At 45.8% G+C, this 25,497-nt stretch overlaps 1 protein-coding gene across 3 annotated transcripts in view; it reads right to left on the minus strand.

Annotated features, from left to right (window-relative positions):
* Positions 1-9,779, minus strand: part of LOC122919628 (protein mono-ADP-ribosyltransferase PARP14-like) — a 185,419-nt gene extending 175,640 nt beyond the window's left edge. Inside the window, exon 1 of one of the 3 annotated variants that reach the window (XM_044268765.1) lies at positions 9,633-9,779. The gene's annotated coding sequence lies outside the window, so the exon portion shown is untranslated. The remainder of the gene's footprint in view (positions 1-9,632) is intronic. The other 2 variants (XM_044268781.1, XM_044268773.1) reach the window with 2 other exon arrangements.
* Positions 9,780-25,497: the final 15,718 nt, after the last annotated feature.

Below are 25,497 nucleotides of genomic sequence, written 5' to 3' on the forward strand. Positions count from 1 at the left end.
ACTTGGGTTGTCCATATCCTCTTTGGTCCGGATTACATGGCGTCCCAGATTTCCAAAAAGAACTTTGAATCGTGACTCGTCTGACCACAGAACAGTCTTTCATTTTGCCACACTCCATTTGCTTAGAAATGCCTTCTTCTTTGCACTGTAGAGTTTCAGCTGGCAACGGCGGATGGCACGGTGGATTGTGTTCACTGACAATGGTTTATGGAAGTATTCCTGATCCCATTCTGTGATTTCCTTTACAGTAGCATTCCTGTTTGTGGTGCAGTGTCATTTATAGGGCCCGGAGATCACGGGCATCCAGTATGGTTTTATGGCCTTGACCCTTACGCACAGAGATTGTTCCAGATTCTCTGAATCCTCGGATGATGTTATGCACAGTTGATGATGATAGATGCAAAGTCTTTGCAATTTTTCGCTGGGTAACACCTTTCTGATATTGCTCTTTCTGCGCAACATTGTGGGAATTGGTGATCCTCTACCCATCTTGGCTTCTGAGAGACACTGCCACTCTGAGAAGCTCTTTTTATACCCAATCATGTTGCCAATTGACCTAATTAGTGTTAATTGGTCTTCCAGCTCTTCGTTATGCTCAAATTTACTTTTTCCAGCCTCTTATTGCTACTTGTCCCAACTTTTTGGGGATTTGTTGGCACCGTGAAAATTTGAATCAACGTATTTTTCCTTTAAAATGATACATTTACTCGGATTAAACGTTTGATCTGTCATCTATTACAAATAAAATATTGACATTTTCCATCTCCACATCATTGCATTCAGTTTTTATTCACAATTTGTTTAGTGTCCCAACTTTTTTGGAATCCGGTTTGTATTTATTAAAGGATTTGCGCCTGTTTTTAGTTAAAAAAATGCTGTTTAGACAATATTTTTTTAGTTGCAGTTACAACTGAAATTGCGCCTGTTCTGGTGGGTTTTGCACCTCATTTGCCTATATTGTTTTTTTAGACTAATACAGAAGTTTTCTAACTTTTGAGACTTTTTTCCAATCTATTTATGTAGGTGTGCCTCTTTTTGTATCTGAATATGTCACAAAAACAGTCTAATTTCTACTCCACTCTAGGGCTCGCATACTTTTCTTCATCTGTTTTCAGTGGGGAAGTTTTTTTGCATTAAAAATCAAACTTTCTGGGAGACATGCGACTTTTCTCTGCACAGACAAGACTTTTTTCATTCACAAATAAATTAGACCAGACAAGTGAATATGAACCTGTCTAACTGAAAAACAACACCGGGGGTCAGACTAATAAAAATACGCCTAGTCTAATTCATCAACTTCTGGATGAATTATAATAACTACTCAGCAATAGTGATGGACGAACATCTGTCGGGATGGTTTGCGATCAAATGTTCGCGAACCACAAGTTCGCGCCAGGTCCCATTCATTTTAATAGCAGGCGAACCTGAAAAACCTTCAGCTCATATTTACAGCCAGGAAATAATTACTAGAAGTGCACAAATAGTCCCACAACATGGACAGTGACATACCAGATTTATTATTCGAATTTGCGATCTCCATTTATTATTTTTTTCAATGCAAAATATCGGCAATATAATTTTCGCATACGCGCATGTGCACACCAGTTATAATTATTTTTTTCAAATACCGTTTGTCACTGTGTAGCAGAGGGAACGCAGCAAAACAGCAAACAAATGCTGCAGTACCCAAATGCACTATATAGAAAGTATATTATTGGTATATAACACCCTGCTTCAATCAGTTTTTTGAGGGTGACTGGTATATCCCACCAGTTATAATTATTTTTTCTAATTGCGTTTGTCACTCTTTGTAGTTGTAGTATCGCTGCCGAACCGCTCACCAGTCTCAATGCTGCACAATACAAATCCACAATAATATGCTTTCTATATTAGAAAGTATATTATAAGTGTATTACACCCCTATATACTGCACACCTATCAATAGCACACCTATACCAGTCCTTAAAAGGACTTTTGTGGACCTATTAGCTAGCGATTTGTGTCACTATTAACACTCTAAGGCTGGGTTCACACCTGAGCGTTTTACAGCGCGTTCCTACGCGCTGTAAAACGCTCAACAAGGAGAAACCAATGATTCCCTATGGGAATGGTTCACACTTGGGCGTTTTACAGCGCGTACGATCGCGCTGTAAAACGCCCGACGCTCCAAAAAGTACATGAGCGACTTTTGGGGCGTTTGTGGCCATAGGACACTGTAGTGAATCACACAAACGCGCGTCAAACGCGCGTTTACTATTACAAAAACGCGCATAAAAATGCGCGTCAAAAACGCGCGTAAAACGCGCGTTTGCGCAACGCTCAAGTGTGAACCCAGCCTAACAGTCTGTCCCTGCTCCACACTGCAACCTTTCCTACACTGACAAAAGACTGAATGTAAAATGGCGGCCAGATCGGGTCTATTTATAAGGTAGGGGGTATGTCCATGTGCTGAAACGTTTCACTTGACTGTCCTGTACCACCTGATGGATGTGTCATGGGTCAAAGTTCTTTACAATGTAAAAGAATATGGTGGGCGCAAATATCGCCATATGTTCGCACGTTCGGCGAATTGCGAATGAGCAAAGTTCACTGTGAACCGACCGCCGGGCGAACAGCAAGGCCATCTCTGCTCAGCAAAAGAAAGACAGATGAATGAAATATGCCAGTCTAATTTTATGGCCAAAAACAGGCGAGCTTGATAAATGTGCTCCAGTGTTCGGTCAGTGATTTCAATCAATGAGGCCTCTTTCACACTAACGTGTGTCACCCGTGGCCGTATTGCGGCCCCGCAATGCACGGGGAACGGGTCATGTGCATTCCGCATCACGGATGCGGACCCATTCACTTGAATGTGTCCGCGAATCCGGAGATGTGGTGCGGAACGGAACCACGGAACGAAAGCACTACAGAGTGGTGTTCCGTTCCGTTCCGCAAAAAGATAGAACTTTTAGCGGAATGGAGGGATGGTGGAACCCATTCAAGTGATAGGGGTCGCGATCTGCATGCAGTTCGCCCGCGGTCGGTGCCCGTGCATTGTGGACCGCAATTTGCAGTTCGCAGCACAGCCACGAGGGACACACGTTCGTGTGAAAGAGGCCTGAGTGTGAGCCAAAATCAGGTGCAGGTCTAAACACGGAACAGGAGCGGGTCTAAACACGGAACAGGAGCGGGTCTAAACACGGAACAGGAGCGGGTCTAAACACGGAACAGGAGCGGGTCTAAACACGGAACAGGAGCGGGTCTAAACACGGAACAGGAGCGGGTCTAAACACGGAACAGGAGCGGGTCTAAACACGGAACAGGAGCGGGTCTAAACACGGAACAGGAGCGGGTCTAAACACGGAACAGGAGCGGGTCTAAACACGGAACAGGAGCGGGTCTAAACACGGAACAGGAGCGGGTCTAAACACGGAACAGGAGCGGGTCTAAACACGGAACAGGAGCGGGTCTAAACACGGAACAGGAGCGGGTCTAAACACGGAACAGGAGCGGGTCTAAACACGGAACAGGAGCGGGTCTAAACACGGAACAGGAGCGGGTCTAAACACGGAACAGGAGCAGGTCTAAACACAGAACAGGAGCAGGTCTAAACACAGAACAGGAGCAGGTCTAAACACAGAACAGGAGCAGGTCTAAACACAGAACAGGAGCAGGTCTAAACACAGAACAGGAGCAGGTCTAAACACAGAACAGGAGCAGGTCTAAACACAGAACAGGAGCAGGTCTAAACACAGAACAGGAGCAGGTCTAAACACAGAACAGGATCCGTCCTAAATTACAATGCAAGTCAATGGGGACTGATCCGTTTGACGTTGACACAATATGGTGCAATTGCAAACGGATCCGTCCCCATTGACTTTCAATGTAAAGTCTGGAGTCCCTTTATACCATCTGATCAGAGTTTTCTCCAATCCGATGGTATATTTTAACTTGAAGCGTCCCCATCACCATGGGAACGCCTCTATGTTAGAATATACTGTCGGATATGAGTTACATCGTGAAAACTCATATCCGACAGTATATTCTAACACAGAGGCGGTCCCATGGTGATAGGGACGCTTCTAGTTAGAATATACTACAAACTGTGTACATGACTGCCCCCTGCTCCCTGGCAGCACCCGATCTCTTACAGGGGGCCGTGATCAGCACAATTAACCCCTCAGGTGCCGCTCCTGAAGGGGTTAATTGTGCATATCATAGCCCCCCTGTAAGAGATCAGGGGCTGCCAGGCAGCAGGGGGACCCCCCTCCCCAGTTTGAATATCATTGGTGGCCAGTGCGGCCCCCCTCCCTTTATTGTAATAATAGCATTGGCGGCACAGTGTGCGCCCCCCCCCCCTCCCTCTATTGCATTAACATTGGTGGCAGTGTGCGCCCCCCCCCCCCGATCATTGGTGGCAGCGGAGTAGAAGCATCATACTTACCTGGCTGCTGGCTGCTGCGATGTCTGTGTCTGGCCGGGAGCTCCTCCTACTGGTAAGTGACAAGTCTGTGCGGCGCATTGCTGTCACTTACGTAGGAGGAGCTCCCGGCCGGACACAGACATCGCAGCAGCCAGCAGGTAAGTATGATGCTTCTACTATTGCTAAGGCTAAGTAACCATGGCAACCAGGACTGCAGTAGCGTCCTCGTTGCCATGGTTACCGATCGGAGCCCCAGCGATTAAACTGGGACTCCGATCGGAACTCCGCTGCCACCAATGATCGGGGGGGGGGGGGGGAGAGGGGAGGCCGCACACTGCCACCAATGAATTAAAAGAATAGAGGGAGGAAGGGGGGGCGGGGCGCACACTGCCACCAATGTTAATGCAATAGAGGGAGGGAGGAGATGCCGCACACTGTGCCACCAATGCTATTATTACAATAGAGGGAGGGAGGGGGGGCCGCACTGGGCCACCAATGAAATTTAAACTGGGGAGGGAGGGGGTCTGCGCCCTGCTGCCTGGCAGCCCCGGATCTCTTACAGGGGGCTATGATACGCACAATTAACCTCTTCAGGTGCAGCACCTGAGGGGTTAATTGTACGGATCACGGCCCCCTGTAAGAGATCGGGTGCTGCCAGGCAGCAGGGGGCAGTCATGTACACAGTTCGTTGTATATTCTAACTAGAAGAGTCCCCATCACCATGGGAACGCCTCTGTGTTAGAATATACTGTTGGATCTGAGTTTTCACGAAGAGAAAACTCAGCTCTGAAAAAGCTTTTATGCAGATGGATCTTCGGATCCGTCTGTATGAAAGTAACCTACGGCCACGGATCACAGACACGGATGCCAATCTTGTGTGCATCCGTGTTCTTTCACGGACCCATTGACTTGAATGGGTCCATGAACCGTTGTCCGTCAAAAAAAAAATAGGACAGGTCATATTTTTTTGACGGACAGGATACACGGATCGCGGTCTCGGCTGCAAAACGGTGCATTTTCCGATTTTTCCACGGACCCATTGAAAGTCAATGGGTCCGCGAAAAAAAAAAAACGGAAAACGGCACAATGGCCACGGATGCACACAACGGTCGTGTGCATGAGGCCTAAGGGTCCATTCACACGTCCGCACTTTGGGTCCGGATCCAGGTGTGGACCCATTCATTTTCAATGGGGCCGGAAAAGATGAAGACAGCACACAGTGTGCTGTCCGCATCCGCATTTCCGGTCCACGGCTCCGCAAAAAAATAGAACATGCCCTATTCTTGTGTGCGGACAAGAATAGGAATTCTCTATATAGTGCCGGCCATGTGCGGTGTTAGTGTTTTGTGGTCCGCAATTTGCGGACTGCAAAACACTATGGACATCTGAATGGACCCTAAGGGCTGTTTCACACGAGTGGATGCTGAGCGTGACATCCGCTGCGTGAAAGAGTGCCAAGACCCGATGCGGACAGCAGAAGTATTAACCTGATGGATAATGCTCCGTGCCTCTCTGTGATCTCTTTACTACGAAATCACAGTGACAACTTTATCTCACTGTGATTTCGTAGTAAAGAGGTCACAGAGAGGCACGGAGCATTATCAATCATGTTACTGCTCCGTGCCTCTGCAGTCTGCATCGGGTCTTGGCACTCTTTCACGCAGTGGATGTCACGCTCGGCATCCGCTGTGTGAAACAGCCCTAAGGCTACTTTCACATCAGGCTTCCTTTAGGCCCCTTTCACACGGGCGAGTTTTCCGCACGGGTGCAATACGTGAAGTGAACACATTGCACCCGCACTGAATCCTGACCCATTCATTTCTATGGGGCTGTTCACACGAGCGGTGATTTTCACGCATCACTTGTGCGTTGCGTGAAAATCGCAGCATGCTCCTCTTTGTGCGTTTTTCACCCAACGCAGGCCCCATAGAAGTGAATGGGGTTGCGTGAAAATCGCAAGCATCCGCAAGCAAGTGCGGATGCGGTGCGATTTTCACACACGGTTGCTAGGAGACGATCGGGATGGAGACCCGATCATTATTATTTTCCCTTATAACATGGTTATAAGGGAAAATAATAGCATTCTGAATACAGAATGCATAGTAAAATAGCTGGAGGGGTTAAAAATTTTTTTTAACTCACCTTAATCCACTTGCTCGCGCAGCCCGGCATCTCCTTCTGTCTTGATCTTAGCTTTTTGTAGCAACAAGGACCTTTGGTGACGTCACAGTCATCACATGATCCACCATGTTATAAGGGAAAATAATACAATCTACAGAACACCGATCCCAAGCCCGAACTTCTGTAAAGAAGTTTGGGTTTGGGTACCAAACATGCTCAATTTTTCGCACGCGAGTGCAAAACGCATTACAATGTTTTGCACTCGCGCAGAAAAATCGCGGGTGTTCCCGCAACGCACCCGCACATTTTCCCGCAACGCCCGTCTGAAAGAGGCCTTATAGTTTTGACATCCGGCAGGGGATCTCAAAACCACAGTAAAACACTTCCGTCCTAATAATACAATCGGCTGCATCTGTTCAGAGCAGATCTGGTTGCATTATACCAAAAATGAAGAAACTGGATCCGGCACCGTTGACTTACATGGTTTTTGGTGCAAGTTCCGGCTTGTTCAGTTTCCCATGCAGTCCACAACAATGCTACTTTCATGGGAATGCAACAAACCGGAGCGAAATGCATTCTAGTACACTCCGTTCCGGTTTGTTCAGTTTTGTCCCCATTGACAGTGAATGATCTCAAAACTGGAGGACACAACGCTGATGTGAAAGTAGCCTGGCGTGCCTGTGGTGTGCCGAGTTTTTACACATACACTGAGGGCATTCCAGGGGTTGGGTTAATATAAAAAAAAAAAAAGGACCTTTTTAATGGCTGTTAAAAACAACTGCAAAATGGCCATTAAGAATGGATAGACAGCCAGACAACGGATGCACACACAAACGGACAGTGTATCCGGCTGTTTTGTTTTCACTGTTGTGTAAAAGTGTAATGCCAACAACCCTCTCCACTGCAGCAACGCCAAATGATGTTTCTGCAGTCTGAGGCAGGGGCAGGGGTTAATAAATACACCAAAAAACAGCTAACATGCAAGACTTTACAAATCAAAGAATTAATTGACCTTTGCGCACTTTCACGCGTATTTTGTATCAGTGTTTGTTTAGCCATGTGTTCCTCACCTCCAGTCCTCGGGGCCCAACTACTGGTCATGGTTTGAGAATATCCCACAGAATGAATACCTGTGGTAAATCCTGATGCATTGACACTCACTTGCTTAAAAGGGCTTTTCAGGATTTTGATACTTCAAACTTTTTTATTTTTTCAAGTTTTTGCAGTAGTTTCATCCAAAAAAGCCCAATTAGATCCTTGGTACAAACAGTGTACCGTATTTAAGACCAGACGTTTCTGACATTTCAGACCTTCATCAGTGGTCACATATTTTTATCTGATGATCTGAGATTTTGATACTGATGACCTGCCCTCAACATAGGTCATCAGCATCTGATCAGTGGGATCCGATACCTGGGACCCTGAAGATCAGCTGTTTGAGAAGGCAGCGGCACCCGCAGTAGCGCTGCAGCCTTTTCTCTGCTTTTCCTAAGCCGAGTGACTACATGTTCATCTTGCACGTGACCTAGGAGAAGCTCAGCCCCACAGAAGTGAATGGGGCTGAGTATCATACGAAGCACAGCCGCTATACACTGTTCGGCACTGTGCTTTGTAAACTGCGAGAAAGCAGTGGCGCTCACAGGAGCACCAGTGCCTTCTCAAAACAGCTGATCGTCGGGGTTCCGGGTGTTGGACCCCTGAGGATAGGTCGTCAGTATCAATATCTCAGAAAACCCCTTTACAGACATCCCAACCTGCAAAAACTCATTTCAGGGAGGTTTTCTTTTTTTTTCTTTCACAAACTTTTTATTACATTTTCCAAACATATGCAGTATCTGCACACTTTGCTCTATGGTGTGGAGGACTGGGCTCATTACCCTGCCCCAAATTATCCTATTTATGTATATGATTAAAGGGATTCTGTCACCACCTATAAGCCCTGTGAGCTAAACATATGCTCATGTCCAGGGTAGCATGCTGATTTCTAAGGTGGCCTTATAAAAGCTCTTTGTGGCTTTATTCTGCGGAAAAACAGGTTTTACTAACCTGTCAATCATTAAGGTGCCCAAGCAGGGGAGGTCTGTGGATGCATGGTGCCCGGCCACACGCATCGCCGTTCGTGCCCAGCGCCGCCTTCTACTCCTCAGTGCCGCCGCTCCCTCTCCCTCCCTCTCCTCCCGCTTTGATATCCCGCGCGTGCGCACAGGCTCAGCCTGATGCGCCATTGCGGACTGCTGGCATCAGCTTCTTCTTGCACTGTGCGCACGCGCCAAGAAGGGGACACTGCTACTGGTTGCCGGAAAGGTTTACTGCGAGTAAACCTTTCCGGGATATATTGTTTCACATGCGGGCGTCAGGGAGCCGCTAAGGGAGACTTGAGATCCCTGCCTTTAAGGCCTGTTTCACATTAATGAGTACATTGTGGGAATCACGCTCCGTGTGTGAGCGTGATCCTCCGTTCTGGACTTATAATGCTATGTGCCTCTGCATGGCCTTACTTCTACAGAATCATAAGGGAGAGTTATCAAATGTGGTGAAAAGAAAAACTGGCTTAGTTGCCCATAGCAACCAGATTCCACGTTTTATTTTTCAGAGCTCCTTTGGAAAATGAAAAGTGGAATCTGATTGGTTGGTATGGGCAACTAAGCCAGTTTTCCATTACATCAGCTTGATAAATCTCCTTCATAGTAATATAAAGGTGCCACTATGATTCTGTAACAATAAGGTCAAGCAGAGGCTCATAGCATTATAAATCATGAGAATGTGTGTTCCTGTAAGATGAGCAATGCCCAGAACAGAGGATTACTCACACACGGAGTGTGATTGCCGCAATGGACTCACTCGTGTGAAAGAGCCCTAATACTAAGGAAATCCTGAAAACATGACTGGCTGGTGGGAGGTGAGGACTGGAGTTGAAAAACACAGAAGCGGTACATAAACAGCAAAAATGTCATATAAATGAGACCTTATATGCGCAACTCCAAGTTGTGCATAGATACAACATGCTGAATGAATGAGGCCTCCTTCTCTACTCGAAGTATTAATGGCCACATTATGCCCTATAGCTTCTGCTTGATACATGATATAGACAAAGGGAGAATGTACATACCGGCTGTCGTGTTGAATGCTTTGCATTAATGCATTTGATAGAATTCCTTCATTGCGTTCAGTGATTACGAGGCGAGGAAGTCACTTAGAAGTGAAAGTAAGTGTACAAACAGGAAACAGCTAGAAAACTACTGAGAGCAGGACAAGAGCACCAACTAGTGGCAGACACCAGAAGTGCCGCATGGTCTTAAACCTTTTTATTACTAAAGATCTATCCTTGGGATAGATAATCAGCATCTGATCGGCGGGGGTCTGACACCTAGAATCCCTGCTGATCAGCTGTTTGAAAAGGCATTGGTGGTCCTGGGAGCGATGTGCCCTTCTCTCGCCTTCTCCTAGGCCGAGTGACTACACGTTCATCTGTTATGTGGCCTAGGAGCAGCTCCGCCCCACAGAAGTGAATGGGGCTGAGCGCGATACCAATCACAGACGCTATACACTGTATGACACTGTGCTTGTTATACTGCAAGAGCACCAGTGCCTTTTCCAAATAGCTCATCCCTTCCGCTGTTTCCCACAGGTCAGCGATGTCACAACACTGGTCGTGCCCAGGTCAAAGTTGGGAGTTATAAACTATATGATAGCAACTCTTGGCTATTGCATCAGTTTTTCTGCCACATGTCCCTTGCATGCCATAAATTAAACGGCTGGGGCTGTGCTACAATGTGGGCCATGCCAGTCATATCTTTTCTGACACTTTTTGTCTAAAAGACTTGACTAAAAGACCTGTAGTGCATTGGGGCTTACTTACTAAAACAGCTTTTTAGGCCAGTCTTCGGCCTCTTTCACACGGGCGAGTTTTCCGCACGGGTGCAATGTGTGAGGTAAACGCATTGCACCCGCACTGAATCCAGACCCATTCATTTCAATGGGGCTATGCAGATGAGCGGTGATTTTCACGCATCACTTGTGCATTGCATGAAAATCGCAGCATGCTCTATATTGTGCTTTTTTCACGCAACACAGGCCCCATAGAAGTGAATGGGGCTGCGTGAAAATCGCAAGCATCCTCAAGCAAGTGCAGATACGGTGCAATTTTCACGCATGGTTGCTAGGAGATGATCGGGATGGGGACCCGATCATTATTATTTTGCCTCTAACATGGTTATAAGGGAAAATAATAGCATTCTGAATACAGAATGCTTGGTAAAATAGGGATGGAGGAGTTAAAATTTTTTTAAAATTATTAAACTCACCTCATCCACTTGTTCGCGCAGCCCGGCTTCTCTTCTTTCTTCTTCTTTGATGACCTGGGAGGAAAAGGACCTTTGGTGACATCACTGCGCTCATCACATGGTCTTTCACATGATCCATCACGATTTTTAACCCCCCATCCCTATTTTACTAAGCATTCTACATAGTAACATAGTAACATAGTACATAAGGCCGAAAAAAGACATTTGTCCATCCAGTTCGGCCTGTTATCCCGCAAGTTGATCCAGAGGAAGACCCCTCTCTAGTAGCTATAGCCTGTAATATTATTAAGCTCCAGAAATACGTCCAGGCCCCTCTTGAATTCCTTTATTGTACTCACCATCACCACCTCCTCAGGCAGAGAGTTCCATATTCTCACTGCTCTTACCGTAAAGAATCCTTTTCTATGTTTGTGTACAAACCTTCTTTCCTCCAGGCGCAGAGGATGTCCCCTCGTCACAGTCACAGTCCTGGGGATAAATAGCTGATGGGATAGATCTCTGTACTGACCCTTGATATATTTATACATATTAATTAGATCTCCCCTCAGTCGTCTTTTTTCTAAAGTGAATAACTCTAATTTTGATAATCTTTCAGGGTACTGTAGTTGCCCCATTCCAGTTATTACTTTAGTTGCCCTCCTCTGGACCTTCTCCAGCTCTGCTATGTCTGCCTTGTTTACAGGAGCCCAGAACTGTACACAGTACTCCATGTGTGGTCTGACTAGCGATTTGTAAAGTGGTAGGACTATGTTCTTATCACGGGAATCTATGCCCCTTCTGATGCAACCCATTATCTTGTTGGCCTTGGCAGCAGCTGCCTGACACTGGTTTTTGCAGCTTAGTTTGCTGTTTATTAAAATTCCTAGATCCTTTTCCATGTCAGTGTTACCGAGTGTTTTACCATTTAGTATGTACGGTTGACTTGCATTTTTCCTTCCCATGTGCATAACTTTACATTTATCAGTGTTAAACCCCATCTGCCACTTATCTGCCCAAGCCTCCAGTCTATCCAGATCCCTCTGTAGTAGTATACTGTCCTCATCAGTGTAAATTACTTTACACAGTTTAGTGTCATCTGCGAAAATTGATACTTTACTATGCAAGCCTTCTACAAGATCATTAATAAATATATTGAAGAGAATAGGGCCCAATACTGACCCCTGAGGTACCCCACTAGTGACAGTGACCCAATCTGAGTGTGTACCACTAATAACCACCCTCTGTTTTCTATCACTGAGCCAGTTACTTACCCACATACAGACGTTTTCTCCCAGTCCGAGCATTCTCATTTTATATACTAACCTTTTATGTGGTACAGTGTCAAATGCTTTGGAGAAGTCCAGATATACGACATCCATTGATTCGCCGCTGTCAAGTCTAGAACTTACCTCCTCATAGAAACTGATTAAATTAGTCTGACATGACCGATCCCTCACGAAGCCATGCTGATATGGCGTTATTTGCTTATTTCTGTTGAGATGCTCTAATATAGCATCTCTCAGAAAACCTTCAAACAGTTTACCCACAACAGATGTTAAACTTACCGGCCTATAGTTTCCAGGGTCTGTTTTTGGCCCCTTTTTGAATATTGGCACCACATATGCCATGCGCCAATCCTGTGGGACATTCCCTGTCAGTATAGAGTCTGCAAATATCAGAAATAAGGGTTTGGCTATGACATTACTTAATTCCTTTAGGATACGGGGGTGTATGTCATCCGGTCCTGGCGATTTGTCTATTTTAATCTTTTTAAGTCGCTGATGTACTTCTTCCTGGGTCAGACAGGACACTTTTAATGGGGAATTTATTTTTGCATTCTGCATGTCATCTGACAATTTATTTTCCTCAGTGAATACATTGGAGAAAAAAATATTTAACAGCTTTGCTTTCTCCTCATCTCTGCGACTTCCCCCTCATTACTCTTTAAAGGGCCGACACCTTCAGATTTATACTTTTTAACATTTATATAATTGAAGAATATTTTAGGGTTAGTTTTACTCTCTTTGGCAATTAATCTCTCGGTCTCTAGTTTGGCCGCTTTTATTTGTTTTTTACATGTTCTATTTTTTTCCTTATAGTTTTTCAGTGCTTCCGTGCTCCCCTCCTGTTTCAGTGAATGATATGCTTTCTTTTTGTCATTTATTGCTTTCGTTACAGTTCTATTTATCCACATTGGTTTCTTTTTATTCCTTAACCTTTTATTACCATACGGTATGTACCTCTCACAATGAGATTTTAGGATGTTTTTAAAGATATCCCATTTTGTGGCTGTATTTTTATTTTTGAGGACTTTGTCCCAGTTAGTTTGGCCTATGGCCTCTCTTAGTTGGCTAAATTTAGCTTTTTTGAAGTTTGGTATTTTTGTTCCTCCCTGTAGAAACGCTCTTTTGAATGATAATTGGAAGGTTATTACTTTGTGGTCACTATTTCCCAGGTGTCCCCCAACCTGCACGTCTGTTGTTCTGTCCGGCCTATTGGTTAATACTAAGTCTAGTATGGCCGTCCCTCTAGTCGGGTCCTGAACCAGTTGGGAGAGGTAATTGTCTTTGGTTATTGCCAAGAACCTGTTTCCTTTATGAGATATACAAGTTTCAGTTTCCCAGTCTATATCTGGGTAGTTGAAGTCCCCCATAATAACCACCTCATTATGATTTGCCGCCTCGTCTATCTCGTTTAGTAATAGATTTTCTGTGGACTCTGGTATATTAGGTGGTTTATAGTAAACTCCTATTAGTAATTTATTGTTGTTTTTAGCTCCATGTATCTCTACCCACAGTGACTCCACATGTTCATGTCCCTCATTTATATCTTCGCGGAGTGTGGGCTTTAGACCGGACTTTACATAGAGGCAGACCCCTCCTCCTCTCCGGTTTTGACGATCCTTTCTAAACAGACTGTAACCTTGTACATTAACCGCCCAGTCATAGCTATCATCCAGCCATGTCTCAGTTATTCCCACTATGTCATAGTTCTCCTCACACATCACTAATTCCAGTTCACCAGTTTTATTAGTCAGGCTTCTGGCATTAGTATACAAAAATTCTGTATTAGGAATGCTATTATTTTCTCTTATAACCATGTTATAAGGGAAAATAATAAAATCTAAACAATACCTAACCCAAACCCGAACTTCTGTGAAGAAGTCTGGTTCGGGTCTGGGTACCAAACATGCCGATTTTTCTCACGCGCGTGCAAAACGCATTAAAAAGCTTTGCACTCGCGATGAAAAATCACACATTTTCCCGCAACGCACCCACATCCTATCCGGCCCTCACACACGACGCCCGTGTGAAAGAGGTCTTAGTTTCACCCTTGAGCTGCCATAGAATTCGGCAAATTTTTTATGAAGAGTTCGAATTGTCATAAATTAGACGCATTCATGGCAGTATATGTGCAGTGACCAGAAATGGGTTCGCTAATGCCACTTTAATGCAGTGGCAGGGTCAGGTGGGTAATATGTCCTGTGTTTGTCGTGACGCCAATTGTAGTGTGCGCAGGGTACTATCCCAGGGCCCTTCCAAGGTGTTATAACGCACGTCCCAGATTAGGAATGCTAGAGTGGTGTAATGGCCTATAATGTCTCTATAGCTTTGTGGTGAGCTTACCCTGTAAAAGATTGTAGGTGAGGGCCTGCTAGTGAGCTGACCCTGTAAAAAATTATATGCGAGGGCCTGCTGGTGAGCTGACCCTGTAAAAGATTGTAGGTGAAGGCCTGCTGGTGAGTGTCACGACCATGGTTGTGGTTGTGACTCCTTGGTTCGCATGCTGTTATCAGTGGTTTGTCTTATGTTGACTTCCACAGGTGTGGGCTCTGTATCTTGCCTCACGTGTGGTTGCCGCTGGCAACATAAGGTTGTTGGCAGTGGAGTGGCCTGAGTGGTTGCTAGGCGCTCGCTGTCACGGCATGCGGTTGCCTCTGGAAACGTGTGGTTTCAGTGTTCACTTTTTATGTTTGGTGAAAGGGAGTTAAAATGTTGTTATGTGATGTTAAGTTTATGTCTATGTGGTGTCTGTTATTATTGCAGCTATGGTTCTGGGTTCCTGTGTGTTTATGTGTGCCGTGTCATTTTATGTCTGTGTGTGGAGTTCAGCACTTGAGCTTAGGGATCCAGTCAGTGTGTCTGTGGCAGGTAGGGGTGGAAGTCTTTCACTCTCCTGCATATCCATAGTCTGTTTATGTTTATATCCACTTGCAGCTCGGCCAGTTTAGACTCCTGTTTCTCCGTGCCTAGGAGGAATAGGTAGTCTTACCCTCCTCCTAGTTCAGGGCCAGCCTGAGGGCTTCTAGGGACTATTAGGTTCCAGAGTATGAGCCCTCCTACCATCGGGGTCGGCTCATACGGCTAGGAGACAGGGTCAGTGTTAGGGACGCAATAGGAGGTGACCTGCTCCTTAATTCTGTCGTCCTGGCCGAGTAGCGACCGGACATCTTCAGAGCATCGCACGGCTGAGGGTTTTCCCCATGTTCAGTCGTGACAGTGAGCTGACTCTGTAAAAAATTATATGCGAGGGTAGGGGTGGGCGATATAGGCGATATTCAATATAAATTTGTGCCACAATACGGAAGTGGGGCACATCGCCTATATCGCCGGACTGCAATATGACCACGGAGCGGTAGTGAAGATCGGTTACCATGGCAGCCAGGAGTCACGCTACTGAAGTCCTGGCTGCCATGGTATGTTAGTGAGCAGCATTATACTCACGTGCGCCGTGGCCGCCGGTCGCTCCTTCTTCTGTCTGTGCTGCGCATTGCTAATGCTTGCAGCATTAGCAATGCGCCGCACAGACCTATGAGAAGAAGGAGCGCCCATCTGCCACGGCGCACGCGAGTATAATGCTGCTCACCAACATACCATGGCAGCTAGAACTTCAGTAGCGTCCTGGCTGCCATGGTAACCGATCGGAACTGCCCACTGCCACCAATGATTATATGCGAGGGCCTGCTGGTGAGCTGACCCTCTAAAAAATTATATGCGAGGGCCTGCGGGTGAGCTGACCCTGTAAAACATTTTGTATGTGAGGGCCTGCTGGTGAGCTGACCCTCTAAAAAATTATATACGAGGGCCTGAAGCTGAGCTGACCCTGTAAAACATTATATGCGAAGGGCATATATGCAAGGGAATTATATGCAATGAATAAGCATGCTAATATGATGGAAGAGGAGAAAGAGGATTAAAAAAGGAAGATTCAACCATATACCCTTGTTTGTGGCCTTGTTAATTTTTATAAGAGTCAACCTGTCAGCATTTTCAGTTGACAGGCGGATACGCTTATCTGTTACAATGCCACCAGCAGCACTAAATACCCGCTCAGACAAAACGCTGGCGGCAGGGCAGGCCACCACCTCCAAGGCGTAGAGCACCAGTTCGTGCCACGTGTCCAGCTTGGACACCCAGTAGTTGTAAGGCACAGAGGGATCATTGAGGGCGCTGACACGGTCTGCTATGTACTCCACCATTTTCCAAAAATTTTCCCTCATTGTGACACTAGGCCGCACATCAGGGTGAGGGTGCTGGCGGGGTGTCATGAAACTGTCCCAGGCTTTATAAAGTGTTGCCCTGCCTCTGTTGGAACTGCTGTGTGTTCCCATTGTCTCCCCTCCTTGGTTGGCCAAGGAACTACGGACTCTGCCGCCAGAGTTGTCAGATGTAAATTTTTGGAGCAATTTTTCAACAAGGATCTTCTGGTATTGCACCATTTTGCTCGTCCTTTCCACCAGAGAAATTAGAGATTTGTAACGGAGTCGAGAAGGGTGAACAACCAGTAATCCGTGTTGTCTAAAATGAGTATAACGCGCGGGTCGCGGGAAAGGCAGCCTAACATGAAGTCAGACATGTGTGCCAGAGTACCAACAGGCAAGACTTCGCTTTCGTCATCAGGAGGATCACTCTCCTTATCCTCTTCCTCCTCTTCTGCCCACCCACAGAACAGGTGGAATTAAACTTCCATGGGTAGTACCCTCTGTAGCGAAGGCAACTGTCTCCTGCTCCTCCTCTTCATCGTCCAATTCGCGCTGAGAAGACGAATTTAGGGTGGTCTGGCTATCACCCTGTGTAATGTCTTCCCCCATTTCCACCTCTTCCACATGCAAAGCATCATCCTGAATTTGTGAGCAGCGAGCGTTTGAGTAGACACAGAAGTGGGATGGTTACGCTGGGGGAGGGGAACTGGGCGGATATTTAAACACTTGTGTGGATGATTGAGGTATATGCCCCTGACGAAGCTTGGAGCGAAACCCGGGTCGAGCGTGAGCACAAGGCTGCTGTGTTTTATCTCTTTTTATGTGCCTGTACCACCACTGACATTTGTGAGTATAATAAAATACCTGTTTACATACACATTGTTACATACACATTGGCGTAATGATGGTATTCGTCTGATGTGCTTGTATATCCACGTGCGCTTGTGAGTATAACACCAGGAATGTATGGGATTAATGATAACAATACTTCACTATCAGTGTGATTTTTGACATTCCACAGGATCGAGTGGAGAAGGAGGTCATCTGTGGAAACTAATATTTTACCTATATGTGCAGAAGTAGATGGTTTTGATTTGGAGTGGCTATCTTGTAAATTGCTAACAATCGTACAGTGCTAAGACGCATTGAATTAAGTGTGAATTAAGCCCACATGACCATTGGGACCTGCTGCAGCAAATTATCCAGGCAACGTATTGGAGGACTTTCATTTTATATTTTTACTTTGCCATCCCAGGGTACGACTCACTTCCGGCCTCCAGAACATTCACCCAGTGTGCCGTTTGGGCATCCCTGGCAGAATGCACTTGTCCATGTGTCTGTGGTTAAGTGGACCTTCCCAGTAACTGTATTGGTCAGGGCACGTGTGATGTTACGAGATGTTACATGTTGGTGTAAGGCGGGTACTGCACACCTTAAGAAATAGTGGCGACTGGGGACTGCGTAACGTGGGACGGCCGCCAACATCAGGCTGCGGAACGCCTCAGTGTCCACAAGTCTAAATGGCAACATTTTCAGGGCCAGTAATTTGGAAAGCTGCGCATTTAGTGCTATGGCCTGTGGGTGGGTGTTTGGGTATTTGCTCTTGCATTCAAATGCCTGGGGTAAGGACATTTAGACACTGAACTGTGACACGGAAGTGGATGTGGTCGCTGATGGTGCTTGCGAAGGTCCAGGTGCAGGGTGGGAGGCGCCTTCCACAGGGGATTGGCCAGCACGTAACACAGGGGAAGAGGAGGCAGTGGTGTGACCCGCAGACACAGATTGTGGACCCAGGCGTTCGTCCCACTTATTACAGTGCTTGGATGCCATGTGGCGGATCATGCTAGTGGTGGTGAGGTTGCTAGTGTTCACGCCCCGGCTCATTTTGGTATGGCACAGGTTGCAAACTTATGTTCTTTTGTCGTCCGTACTTTCCGCAAAAAAGCGTTGAACAGTTGGGGGCCTGTTTGGTGTGGCCCGCCTTCTCCCTTTTGCCACCCCACTTGCCTCTTCCAGCCAGTTCCCTTGCAGCAGATCCCGCCCCCTCTGTACCGCTGTCCTCGCTCGGCTTTCCACTTTCCCAGGTTGGGTCAGTGACTTCCTCGTCCACCACCTCCTCTTCCACTTCATCACTCTGCTCATCCTCCTGACTTGTTGACCTAACCACTACCTCAGTGATTGACAACTGTGTCTCATCCTCTTCATCAACCTCTTGAGACAGTAATTGCCGTTCAGTTATTTGCAACTGTGTCTCATCATCATCCACCTCGTGAGACACTAATTGCCATTCCCCACTGTCATCTTCTTGTGATCGTGGATGCTCAAGAGTTTGGGAATCAGGGCACAAGATCTGTCCCTCTTCAAGCGTGCTTGGCGAGAGGGCCAAATCAAGGAATGGCGCAGAAAAGAGCTCCTCAGAATATCTGAGTGTGGGATCACTTGTTTGCCCAGACTCTCCATGGTGGGAGGAAGGAGGATTAGGGTCAGGATTGGGTTGAGCAGACTCTTGGCTACTGAGACTGGACTTGGTGGAAGACAGGGTGGTGCTTAACGGACTGAAAGCATTATCTTCTGCTAGCCAACCAACCACTTGGTTGCACTGGTTTGACTTCAAGAGTGGTGTCCTGCGCCGGTCTGCAAATTGGGACATGAAGCTAGGTATTGTGGATGATTGTTTATCTTGTGCTCTGGCAGCAGGTACAGTTTCACCGTGCCCAGGGCCACGGCCTCTGCGTGCACCATCATCATGGCCACTGCCCCGTCCCTTACTGCTCGCCTTCTTCATATTAAATGTTATATATAATTAAAAGTCTGTAACACGTACAGTAGTGTAGGATTTGTTAGTCTATGCGCAAACAAATTTAAAAAGGTATTTGAGATGTGGAAACGTCACACAGGAGATATCCCGCAGATAATGTCAATGCTGTCATCAGCGGCTAATGAAAAAATTACAGGGAATGTAACAGGTATTTGGGATGAGGAAACGTTATACAGGAGAGGTACCACTGGTAATGTCATTGTATGCAGCGTCTACGCCAGGGGCGTACATAGAAATCATTGGGCCCCATAGCAAGAATCTTAATGGGGCCCCACTAACTCCGTCCACTGGCCCATCCCACCACCTGCCCTGGCTTCTCCCCTGCCATACCCCCAGCAGTTGCAGCTGTGTAGACATTAGGAGCTACTTTCACACTTGAGTTTCTATTTTCCGGTATTGAGATCCGTCATAGGGTCTCAATACCGGGAAAAAACCCGCTTTTGATTGTCCCCATTCATTGTCTTAGGGCACTTTCCACTATAAGCAGCACACAAGCACAGCTCATTGGGGGGGGGGGGGGGGGGGGGGGGGTATAATAGTATACCAGTGCCACCATATCCCCCCTTGCCTTATGAACTGTCAGAACCTCCTAATGCATACCTCAGCTGCTGCAGAACATATAAAGCTTTGTTCACATCTGTGTTGGGGCCTCATTCGTGGATCAAGTCATAAATGCTAGACACAATTTTATAGCCTGGAAGAATGAAACCTGACAGATCTCATCATAGTCAGCGGGATCCGTCGGGTGTTGTCGTCCATGAAGCACCAGATCCGGAACTGCAGTGATTTTCGTTGATTTGCTCCTATGACGGCAGAACAGCGAACGTCACCAGCACAGATGTGAACGAAGCCTAATACTCACCTCAGCTGCTGCAGAACATTATAATAGTGACAAGGGAACTACAAGTCTCATCATCACCAGATTATTATTGGAAATTAGGGAGCGACACAGGGAGAGGTGAAAGTGGAGAGAACTACAATTTCCAGCATGTCCAGGCTGTTATGATCAGATACAAGTAGATATTACACAGAGTATAAGGCCGGGTTCATATCACCATTTAGTTTTCAGTTCTTCTGATCCGTCAGATGAACAGAAAAATAAAGAAAAAAAATGATCCTGTATTTCAAGCATCAGTTCTGCACATTTGGCATCCGTTTATGCCATATCTGTCGGAGATCCGTTATTTTAGACATAAAAAAGTCCTGCATGCAAAACGGAAAACTAAACTGTGATGAGAATCCAGCCTAAGAAAAGAGAACTACAACTCTCAGCAGGTCCAGATTATAGGACATCATCTAGTTGTACCAGGTAAGAGCTTTAAAAAAAAATAACTATAACCCCCAGTATGGCCAGACTTATTATGGGGCATCAGTATACATTTAAAAGAGGGGGTATAGGAGGAGAGAACTACAACTCCCAGCATTACCAGCCTGTACTAGGGCATACGTTTAAATTACATTGAGAAACATATAATACGACAAAACTACAACTCCCAGCTTTTCTAGGATGTTATGGGTTATCCCAGAACACCACTAACCTCTCCTCCAGGCACCACACAGAAGCTCCGCCCCCTCACAGTGATATGCCACAGGTCTTTCACCAGTCCTCTGCACTGGTCACATGATGATGACATCACCAAAGGTCCTTTAGACTTCTGCTGCTCTGCTATTTATTGGCTTCCTGCACTGGTCACATGGTTGATGACATCACCATAGGTCCTTTAGATTTCTGCTGCTCTGCTATTCATTGGCTTCCTGCACTGGTCACATGGTTGATGACATCACCAAAGGTCCTTCTCCACCTCTTACTTTCTCAGGCAGCCATACAAGTGTAATTAGTGGGCGGGGCCTATCCTCCACTGCGGGCCCCCTTCCCCCAGGGGCCCCATAGCAGCTGCGTGGTCTGCCTCTATTGGAGGTACGCCACTGGTCTACGCAAAAAAGTACACTGTATGTCACAGATAAATATTTGAAGCGCACACGTTACACTGCAGATGTGGAGCTTGTAATGTCACTGTCCACAGCAGACACCGTCTACGGAAAAAGTACACTGTATGTCACTGATAAAGTTTTGAAGCACAAACATTACACTGTGCAGATGTGACGCTGGTAATGTCACTGTCCGCAGCGGACACCGCCTACGAAAAAAGTACACTGGATGTCACAGATACATTTTTGAAGCCTGCATGTTACACTGCAGATGTGGCGCTGGTAATGTCACTGTCCACAGCAGACACCGTCTACGGAAAAAGTACACTGTATGTCACTGATAAAGTTTTGAAGCACAAACATTACACTGTGCAGATGTGACGCTGGTAATGTCACTGTCCGCAGCGGACACCGCCTACGAAAAAAGTACACTGGATGTCACAGATACATTTTTGAAGCCTGCATGTTACACTGCAGATGTGGCGCTGGTAATGTCACTGTCCAGAGCAGACACCGTCTACAGAAAAAGTACACTGTATGTCACTGATACATTTTTTAAGCGCACACGTTACATTGCAGATGTGGCACAGCTAATGTCACTGTCTGCAGTGGACACCATCTATTGAAAAAATACACTGTATGTCACAGATATTTTTGGGATGCGCACACTTTACACAGGAGATGTGGCGCAGCTAATGTCCCTGTCTGCAGCAGACACCGTCTACGGAAAAAGTACACTGGATGTCAGATATTTTTTGGATGCGCACACTTTAGGCTACTTTCACACTATCACGATCGGCGTAACTGTCACATACGTGACACGGAGGGAGGAAAAGAGGGAGGCCCTGCCCTAGTGAGAGGGAAGGTGGTGACCCCTGACTCACCTTGCGTCTGGCACCTGGCTGCCCTGTCGTCCCTAGACGGGTTCCTCACCCGTACGCCGATCACGTGCCTAAAACCCTGGCTTTCCCTAGGATGAGCCCTAGATAGTGAACAGGGTGGTGGGAACACTAGTCCGCACCACTAGCTCTAGAGGAAAACACCAAGGGGAGGACAGACAATACAAACTAAACATATAATCCCAGGTGGGCAACAACAGGAGACAACAAAAGCCCAACAGGGATCCGGAGGGAAGCACTCTGGAACAACAACCAGGATTCACAGCTCCAGTGGGTCAGTATAGATGTCCAGGCAGGAAGCTCTATAACTGGCAACAAGAGAAGTGTGAGAGGAGAATATAAGGAGTTTGGGAGTGGCAGACAAGAAACAGCTGAGGAGGAGAAGCTACGGATCCCTGAGTGAGACAAAAAGGATAGCAAGGCAAACACAGAAAACAAACACTAAGAAACACCGTGATCTTTAGACATAGAGCGCGCAGCCACCCGCTGCGACTTCCTGACCCCGGGTATAACGGAGTCAGACGTGGCTCTTGACACCCTCGTGACACACACTCGCATTTGGTGCAGATCTGTCATGGATCTGCACAGACGGATCCGTTTAGATAAAACAACCGTCTGCATCCGTTCAGAACGTTTGTATTATCTTTAAAATACCCAATAGAATGAACACCACTGAAAGTCAATGGAGGACCGATCCGTTTACTATTGTGCCAGATTGTGTCATGGAAAACTGATCCGTCCCCATTGACTTACATTGTGTGTCAGAACGGATCCGTTTGGCTCAGTTTCGTCAGACAGACACCAAAACGCTGCAAGCAGCGTTTTGGTGTCCGCCTCCAAAGCGGAATGGAGACGGAACGGAGGCAAACTGATGCATTCTGAGCGGATACTTTTCCATTCAGAATGCATTAGGGCAAAACTGATCCGTTTTAGACCGCTTGTGAGAGCCCTGAACGGATCTCACAAATGGAAAGCCAAAACGCCAGTGTGAAAGTAGCCGAACACAGGAGATGTGGCGCAGCTAATGTCACTGTCCACAGCGGACACCATCTATTGAAAAAGTACACTGTATGTCACAGATATTTTTAGGATGCGCACACTTTACACAGGAGATGTGGGGCAGCTACTGTCACTGTCCGCAGCGGACACCGTCACGGGAAAAAGTACACTGGATGTCAGATATTTTTTAGATGCGCACACTTTACATTGGAGATGTTGCACAGTTAATATCACTGTCCGCAGCGGACACCGTCTACGGAAAAAGTACACTGGATTTCAGATATTTTTTGGATGTGCACACTTTACACTGGAGATGTGGCGCAGCTAATGTCACTGTCTGCAGCGGTCTAAATATTGTACGCTATTTAGCGCAGGATGCGCTAAAAATAGATATTGCTGCCACACACAATAATTTTGGGGCTGTCAAGTTTTTGCTATTTAGCGCAGTTTGCGCTAAAAATATAGATTGCTTCTGCCATACAAAATAGTCCTTAACCCCTTAAGGACTCAGCCCTATTTCACCTTAAGGACTTGGCCATTTTTTGCAAATCTGACCAGTGTCACTTTAAGTGCTGATAACTTTAAAACACTTTGTTTTTTCGTCACATATTGTACTTCATGACACTGGTAAAATGAAGTCAAAAAAATTAATTTTTTTGCATAATAAAATACCTAATTTACCCAAAATTTGGAAAAATTAGCAAATTTCAAAGTTTCAGTTTCTCTACTTCTGTAATACATAGTAATACCCCCCAAAATTGTGATGACTTAACATTCCCCATATGTCTACTTGATGTTTGAATTATTTTGGGAATGATATTTTATTTTTTGAGGACGTTACAAGGCTTAGAAGTTTAGAAGCAAATCTTGAAATTTTTCAGAAATTTACAAAAACCCAATTTTTAGGGACCACTACAGGTCTGAAGTCACTTTGCGAGGCTTACATAATAGAAACCGCCCAAAAATGACCCCATTCTATAAACTACACCCCTCAAGGTATTCAAAACTGATTTTACAAACCTCGTTAACCCTTTAGGTGTTGCACAAGAGTTATTGGCAAATGGGGATGAAATTTGAGAATTTCATTTTTTTGCCTAATTTTCCATCAGTGAGGGCAGTACTTACCTGGACGTTTATTGCGTAGCAGTCAAGACACGTGCGGGGCGGAGACTCGAGCATTGCACTCTCGCACATGCGGTATTCGGCCGAATACCGCCATGTCCGAGTATCGAGATGCTCGAGCCGAACAGGTGTTCGGCCGAGCATGCTCAATCATTACTATTGTTTATGCTTCACAGTTACCTTAACCCCTTAAGGACCTTGCCATTTTTCACCTTAAGGACCAGGCCGTTTTTTTGAAACTTGACATGTGTCACTTTATGTGGTAATAACTTCGCAACGCTTTCACTTATCCAAACCATTCTGAGATTGTTTTCTCACGATACATTGTACTTCATGATAGTGAAAAAAAAATTCAATATAATTCACCTTTATTTATTAAAAAAATCCCAAATTTACAGAAAATTTGGAAAAATTAGCAATCTTCAAAATTCGAATTTCTCTGCTTTTATATCACCACCAGATATCTGAAAAGCTCTGACAGACGTTCTTCAGAACCTCCTCCTTGAGGTTCCTTTTGTTTTGCTTTCGTTTTCTCATCTCGTTAGCCTCTCTCAGCTGTCATGTAGTTGCACTGATTGCATCCCTTTAAATCCCTTCCCATACTGCATCACTTTGCAGTTTATACAGCTTCCTGGAGTGTGTGCATGCTGGATGCTACTACTGAGTCTTCTACAGATAAGTTTTGTTCATTCATTTGTGTTTTCCTGTTTGCTGGATCCCAGGTGACCCTGACTCCCTCCGTATCAAGTGTAGGGAGCCGGTGGTCGTGTCCCCTCACTATTATAGGGTGTTCAGGTGTTATACAGTCGAGGAACGAGGATATGCGATCATCTACCATTGAGATTTTTGCATAGGCTGAGCAGTTAGGGAGAGAGCCAGGTCTGATGCAGGGCTCTCCCTTTGGTTCCTTAGTTTTGGATCCAGTCAGTCGGATCTTCATTTTGTGTCTTCAAGTTTTCTGTACACCTTCTGTGACATTTTAAGGCAGATAGTGATACATCAAAAGAGTTATTACCTTACATTTCCATATGTCTACTTTCATGTTTGCATCATTTTGTAAATGTCATTTTATTTTGTAGGATTTTTATAAGACTTTTTTTTCCAAAACCCACTTTTTTTAAGGACCACTTCAGTTATGAAGTCACTTTGTGGGTTTTAGGCCTCATGCACATGACAGTGTTTTTTCACTGTCAGTGATTTGGCTTCAGTGGTCCGTGTCCGATTTTGCTTCAGTTGTGTTTCCATGTGTCTTCCTTTTTTTTTGGTCTGACAGGGGAAAAAAAAGGAAAGTTAATGAAAAGTATAATTTCATTGCACTAAGACACGGACATGGATGACATACCAGTTGTGCATCAGTTTTTTTTGACGGACCCATTGACTTGAATGGGTCCGTCCTCCGTTTTCCACTGATAAGAATAGGGCAGGTTATATTTTTTTGACGG

This window comes from Bufo gargarizans, chromosome 1 (assembly GCF_014858855.1).
Source record: "Bufo gargarizans isolate SCDJY-AF-19 chromosome 1, ASM1485885v1, whole genome shotgun sequence".
Lineage (NCBI taxonomy): Eukaryota > Metazoa > Chordata > Amphibia > Anura > Bufonidae > Bufo > Bufo gargarizans.